The sequence below is a fragment of the Cydia fagiglandana genome, chromosome 26 (assembly GCF_963556715.1).
Source record: "Cydia fagiglandana chromosome 26, ilCydFagi1.1, whole genome shotgun sequence".
NCBI lineage: Eukaryota > Metazoa > Arthropoda > Insecta > Lepidoptera > Tortricidae > Cydia > Cydia fagiglandana.
The window spans coordinates 45,001-52,500 of record NC_085957.1 but is presented as its reverse complement, the minus strand read 5'-3'; the positions used below and the strand labels follow the sequence as shown (position 1 = coordinate 52,500).

The window sequence follows — 7,500 nt, the reverse complement described above, 5'->3', positions numbered from 1 at the left end:
ACGACAACACGCAACTCCCCGAAAGGAGCGCGCGTGGACGGCGTCGATGCACTCTTCGGACGTCGAGTCCGCCTACTGGAACGATACGTGTACAATGATAAGAGTCTATCAAATCTAACACATGTTATACACGCGTTCACACCTTATTATATAATATCATAATTAATATCACACAGTGTGTACGCGCGCACGGTAGAAGTGACATGACGTCAAATCACACGAACGTCGCTATATAACATAATGTTTAAAGGGACGCCCGAAAACTACAACAATCGAAGTCGTCGAATTTTCAAACGAACCCCCAATAGCGTAACATTTTACTGTCACGCAATGTGGCAAAAATATGTTTATTTATGCAGCCGGCCCTCAGACAGGAGTGGTCCTGGATGTGTCTCCACGGACCGCAATGTGCGTTCGAAATGTCGATGTTCAAATGTGTCCTGCAGTTCACACTATGACGCGCAGTTAACTGCGTTCTTCATCGACCCGCGAGCCAAGTGATCCACCGTCCAGGGTAATAGTTTATTATTACACACTGGTAACAATGTTCGAAACGTCAAAAAAAAAAAATATCATTACGAAAAATTAATACCGCATGTTATCATATATAAAATATACATATCAGTCTACGTACAACACAGTTGACGTTCGCGCGAGTTCAAACACAAACATCTATATAATATGGAGCGATAAGCTGTAACGGCGCGGATTTGTGCCGGTCGAAGCGATTCTCCAAATAGACGTCAGTCTCAAACTGCTTAAATACGCGACGCGAGATCGTACTAGACCTCTCCTGTGTGACGACAACTGACATATACATATTATATATATAGGTATGTTTTTGGTAACGGATTATTCTTGTTATACACGTTTGTATGTAGACCATACCAACATATATACACGTTAATGATCCTTCCGCAGGTTCCCCTACGGAAACCTTGTTACGACTTTTACTTCCTCTAAATGATCAAGTTTGGTCAACTTCCCAGCAACGCCGACGGCCGTGAAGCCACCGCGTGTCGGTCCGAAGACCTCACTAAATCATTCAATCGGTAGTAGCGACGGGCGGTGTGTACAAAGGGCAGGGACTTAATCAACGCGAGCTTATGACTCGCGCTTACTAGGAATTCCTCGTTTATGGGGGATAATTGCAAACCCCAATCCCCAGCACGAAGGAGTTTCAACGGGTTGCCCGGGCCTCTAGGCCAAGGAGAACATGCTGATTCCTTCAGTGTAGCGCGCGTGCGGCCCAGGACATCTAAGGGCATCACAGACCTGTTATTGCTCAATCTCGTGCGGCTCGAAACCGCCGGTCCCTCTAAGAAGAATTTTAATACGTCGCCAGTGAGTTGCGCGACCGCGAACGGCCGCGCGCACCTAAATGACGACGCCTATTTAGCAGGCTAGAGTCTCGTTCGTTACCGGAATTAACCAGACAAATCGCTCCACCAACTAAGAACGGCCATGCACCACCACCCACCGAATCAAGAAAGAGCTGTTAATCTGTCAATCCTTCCGGTGTCCGGGCCTGGTGAGATTTCCCGTGTTGAGTCAAATTAAGCCGCAGGCTCCACTCCTGGTGGTGCCCTTCCGTCAATTCCTTTAAGTTTCAGCTTTGCAACCATACTCCCCCCGGAGTCCAAAATCTTTGGTTTCCCGGAAGCTGCCCGCCGAGCCATTGTAGTAACGTCGGCGGATCGCTAGATGACATATTTACGGTTAGAACTAGGGCGGTATCTAATCGCCTTCGAACCTCTAACTTTCGTTCTTGATTGATGAAAACACCTTTGGCAAATGCTTTCGCTGATGTTCGTCTTGCGACGATCCAAGAATTTCACCTCTAACGTCGCAATACGAATGCCCCCAGTTATCCCTATTAATCATTACCTCGGAGTTCTGAAAACCAACAAAATAGAACCGAGATCATATTCTATTATTCCATGCACGAAATATTCAAGCAGCATTTTGAGCCCGCTTTGAGCACTCTAATTTGTTCAAAGTAAAATTGTCGGCCCACCTCGACACTCACTGAAGAGCATCGCGATAGGATTTTTATATTGAACCGTACTTTTACATACGATTCACCGACGATATGCTCCGCAAACGTGTCAGTATCGATTCGGATGAATCGCACCGACAGTGCGTAGCACAAATGCAACTACGAGCTTTTTAACCGCAACAATTTTAGTATACGCTATTGGAGCTGGAGTTACCGCGGCTGCTGGCACCAGACTTGCCCTCCAATTGTTCCTCGTTAAAATATTTAAAGTGTACTCATTCCGATTACGAGGCCTCGTAAGAGTCCCGTATCGTTATTTTTCGTCACTACCTCCCCGTGCCGGGAGTGGGTAATTTGCGCGCCTGCTGCCTTCCTTGGATGTGGTAGCCGTTTCTCAGGCTCCCTCTCCGGAATCGAACCCTGATTCCCCGTTACCCGTGACAACCATGGTAGTCGCAGAAACTACCATCGAAAGTTGATAAGGCAGACATTTGAAAGATGCGTCGCCGGTACTGGACCGTGCGATCTGCAAAAGTTATCCAGATTCATCAAAATGTTACGACTTCGGACGCGAGGCCCTCCGCCGATTGGTTTTGATCTAATAAAAGCACTCATCCCATCACTGGTCAGAGTTCTGATTGCATGTATTAGCTCTAGAATTACCACAGTTATCCAAGTAACTGAGTAAGATCTAAGGAACCAAAACTGATATATTGAGCCATTCGCGGTATCGCCTTAATACGGCTTGCACTGAGACATGCATGGCTTAATCTTTGAGACAAGCATATAACTACTGGCAGGATCAACCAGGGAGCTGCCGTGTTCATGTGAGTCTTGTTCAGAGACACAAAACACTAGCGCCGACGCGTGCGCGCCAATATCATCTATGTATATTATACTACACAACACACACAGACGACGGAGACCGCACGCGTAAGACACGAGTCGTATACGACACACGCCACCATTCGGATATACCGAAATCGACGTGGCGTATCGTAGACTGGTGGATATTTTACTTACCACTCTATTCTACCTGGTGGTACAGACACACACGCGTGCGTGCGTGTACCTTAGGTAGGTAGCGGGTGAGTAAAGCGCGCACATACACACACACATAGTGTGTGATGTTTCATAGCGCCGATATGTAATCGAACGTTCTTCCACGACCAGACATAAAAATTTCACTATTTTTTTTTTTTAATTTTTAGATTCTTTTTTTAACATAGTCGTTCGTTACGATTTATATCGCTCGCCAGGTATTATAGAGCCCTCAAAACCCTCACAACCAATACAGTATAATGAAACTTACATCAAAGCGTATCCCCACCACCGCTAAACCACTAACCGCAATTACAATTGCGTATTTGAAGGTTTCGCGATATGAAAACACCGAGAGAGAGTTTCAAAAACCGTATTACCGTTAAGGGTTATAAATTGTTCTTTGTTTTAAATCGGATTATCATCCGATCGATCCTCGCCACACGTATAGGAGAACACACTATTTTCTCGCAAATATGTTGTCATCATTCAAACCAATCGGCAACGTTGCGTCGTCTCGAATTGGCGATGGTGACAGACAATCTGCAAGTAAATACTGCGCGCGTTGTACTCTCCCCCGTGGGTAAGGATAGAATATATCTCCCGTCTGTCACGTTTCAATATTAAAACGCGTAAACTAGGACCAAAGTGCAAATAAATAATACAACGGTCGGTCCACACCAGCATGTGTAATATACATGGGTGGTGCGCGTGTGACCGCCGCGCTCCCTAAAAGCTCCGAGGAGCAGCAGTTGTTTCGTGTTGTTGTAGATACCTAACTAGGTATAGGGTACTTACATTTTTCTTATGATAAATCTTATAATACATATATTATAAGTTTATAAGTAACATAAGTACATACACCAACTTTAGGTATTTTACTGGAAAATTTGCTGCGAGACTATAACCATTTCAAGGACATAATAATTTGGTTAGGTTAGGTTAGGTTAGGTTAGGTTAGATTAATAAAAAAAAAAAATTAGGTTAGGTTAAGTTAAAAAAAAAAACAAGAAAAAAAAAGTTAGGTTAGGTTAGGTTAGGTTAGGTAAAAAAAACAAAAAAAAAAAAAAAAAAAAGTTAGGTTAGGTTAGGTTAGGTTAGGTTAGGTTAGGTTAGGTTAGGTTAGGTTAAAAAAAAAAAAAATATGGCGAACAAAGTTTACCGGTTGAATCACTTACTTACCTAATTGTTTGTTTATTTATTTATTTATATAGGTAAATAATAAAGGATCGATCGTATTGATTGATTGATTGTGTCGTCGAACTGAATGTGTCAGTGTCAATGATGTGACATATTCAGTGTTGCCAACTCGGATTTTGAAAAAATGCTAGACTAATGTCTAGATTATGCCAAAATTATGCCAAAGTTTTTTGAAATATGCTAAAAAAAATGCTAAAATGTCTACTTGAAATTAAATACTTAAAACACATAAATTTATTCAAATTTTCCGCCTTTTTCTACTGACAAGATCTGCTTGACCAACTTTATATAGTCCGTCGACGTCCATCCGTCCAAAAAAGTAAAAAAATACATATGAAAATATGAACCACATAAGGCGATGGCGCATATTGTTGCAAGTTGGTGCAAACTTGGCTTAGACTAAATTATGCTAAATAATATGCCAGATGCTAAATGGAAAATTTTGGTGCCAAAGCAAGTGAAAATATGCCAGATCTGGCATCAATTATGCCAAGTTGGCAACACTGGACATATTATGTAAATCAATCAATGTCAGTCAATGCGAGGGGGGGGGGCTATACAGACACAACTCACCTTGGATCGCATTCGATTTGCGTCCGGCAGTTAGGTGGGTAGGTACATTTATTTATCTAAATTAAATCTGAAAAGTAATTTTAGGCTTATTTATCTAAATTAAATCTGAAAAGTAATTTTAGGCTTTTTGCTGGTTAAGTTAACTAAATAAACTTAGCATCGATGACAAAAGAAAAAATCGAATGTGACTTGTTACAACGTCTGTAGAGGCCTTGACCGAAGAAAGGTAGAAACGAAATTTAATAATAATATGATTGAGTAAAAAGGAAGGGAGGGGGCTACTGCGTATAATAATAGAGTGTAAAAAAAATGTACTTACGTTTATTTTTATTGATTTTTGTGTTATTTGGAAGAGGTGCGCGCCGTGTGCAAATATTTTGAACGCCACACCATAAGACACGAAACTAATTACACATGTTTTTTTATTCAAAATTAATGAATATGATTTTTTTTTTAAATTTTTCTGTAATTATTAAGCGTCTATAATGAAACCATTTCCAAAAAAATGTCATCATGCCTATTCATAAGTCATCATCTTTGGATATTATTATATCTGTGATCTTTGGCCTACTTAAAAAAAAAAGGAGGTGTATTTTTCTGTTTAAATTAGAGCAGCCGTTGCAGCCCGCCATCTATCGAGCATTGGTAAGTGAGTTTGTCTAATCGATTTGGCAGTGACCGAATCATCGATTTGTAACGATTATTGTTTTTATTTCCTAGCTTTTCCTACGCTAAACTATAAACAGCTTTGTTATTTTAAGTTAAAATACAAAGTATTTTAAAATGTTGATTCATGTATTACTTGAAAGGTAATTTGAGTATTAATTTCGATATTCGATGGTGACATTTCATGAAGCATGATAAGATGAATATATGATGATGATGATGATAATTTGCTATTATTTCATTTGAGCAACTTGATTTTGTACCGTATGCCACGCCAAATTGAAAGTAAAATGATAATTGTACTCGATGAGCATCGATTTTTAATCTGGTATCTTATGGTTATGGAAATAATTGGTAGGAAAATACGACTCTCGAAACGTCAAAGTGAAAATTTTTCATATACCTGAACCTGAACAAATACAAACTGAGACAAATGAGAGCAATGATTGTACAACTAATCGTTTCTGTGATTTGCGTGACCATAACACATGGTAAGTGCATAGTGAATTCGTCTTGAACATTATTCACTGCGTTTGATTAGCATTAGCAAGTGATATTTATTTTGAATTATTATTAAATGATTGGATCAAATTGCCTGAGGGGCTTGTCTTGCAAAGCACCGTATTTGGCTATGTTGTCGGTGGCAAGATAAACCAATCTGGCAATATCTCAAACACTGATTTAGTAACAAATTTTGCTGTTAGTGACAGTACAAAATATTTCAGGAGTCTGTTACTTTGAATAATAACACATTTCAGGTGGACATTCCCCTTAAACACCCCTTAGGTGAACTAAATTTGGGTAACTCCTTTTCCGCTGCCTTACAAAGATTTTACTCGATAGAGAGAAAATTAATGAAAAATGTGTGAGTTGCTAGAGCAGTATAAAAAATTCATTGATGAATATGTTGAATTGGGACATGCTAGGGAGGTCAATATTAACTCTTATGATATGTTGAATGGACCTGTAAGCTTCTAGCTCAACATCATTCTGTTTTCAACGGGGCTGGCCAGCATCAAAAGTACAAAGCTTCGTGTTGTGATGGACGGGATCCTGGGGCATGAAATCCAAAAATAAGCTGGCTGTCAATGATGTCATGGTGCAGGGTGAGCTCTTTGACATATTAATTTTGTTGTTATGTGGGTTTCATATGCATATTTAAGCAAGGAAAAATGGGAAAAAAATTGTAATAGCCTAAAATTGTAAAACCTTAACCAAACCTGGAGGAAGGGGTGAGGGGGAGGGGGGGGGGGGCGGGGGGGGTTTATGCTTAAAAAAAATTAGGTTAGGTTTTTATGATTAATTTTTTTTATTTTATTAATCATAAAAACCTAACCTAACCTAACGTAACCTAACTTTTTTTGTTATTTTTTTTTAACCTAACCTAACTTAACCTACTTTTTTTTAACCTAACCTAACCTAACCTAACCAAACCAAACCTAACCTAACCTAACCTAATTATTATGTCCTTGAAATGCTTATGCTTATTTAAGCTGGGAGAAATTAATAAAAAACGGGTGGTGGGTGGTGGGGGGGGGGGGGGGGGGGTAGGTATGCTTAAAAAAATTGGTTAGGTTTTTGTGATTATTTTTTTTTATTTTATTAATCATAAAAACCTAACCAAACCTAACCTAACTTTTTTTTTTACCGAACCTACCCTAACCTAACCAAACTTTTTTTTGTTGTTTTTTTTTTAACCTAACCTAACCAAACCAAACCTAACCTAACCTAACCTAACCTAACCTAACCTAACCTAACCTAACCTAACCTAACCTAATTATTATGTCCTTGAAATGCTTATGCTTATTTAAGCTTAATTAATAATAAAAAACGGAAAAAACCTTAACCTAACCTAACTGAACCAATCCTAACCTAACCGAACCAAACCTGGAGGAAGGGGAAAGGGGGGGGGGGGGTGAATGGGGTGGTTCGTATGCATATTTAAGCAAGGAAAAATGAGAAAAAAATTGTAATAACCTAAAATTGTAAAACCTTAACCTAACCGAACCAAACCTGGAGGA

The 7,500-nt window shown here is 39.7% G+C and overlaps 2 non-coding genes across 2 annotated transcripts; both read right to left on the bottom strand.

Annotated features, from left to right (window-relative positions):
* Positions 1-360: 360 nt before the first annotated feature.
* On the bottom strand, positions 361-517 carry LOC134677757 (5.8S ribosomal RNA). The gene has a single exon (XR_010100107.1). It is a non-coding gene; the product is annotated as a 5.8S ribosomal RNA (ribosomal RNA).
* A 387-nt stretch (positions 518-904) lies between these two features.
* LOC134677737 (small subunit ribosomal RNA) lies at positions 905-2,812 on the bottom strand. Its single transcript, XR_010100092.1, has one exon. It is a non-coding gene; the product is annotated as a small subunit ribosomal RNA (ribosomal RNA).
* Positions 2,813-7,500: the final 4,688 nt, after the last annotated feature.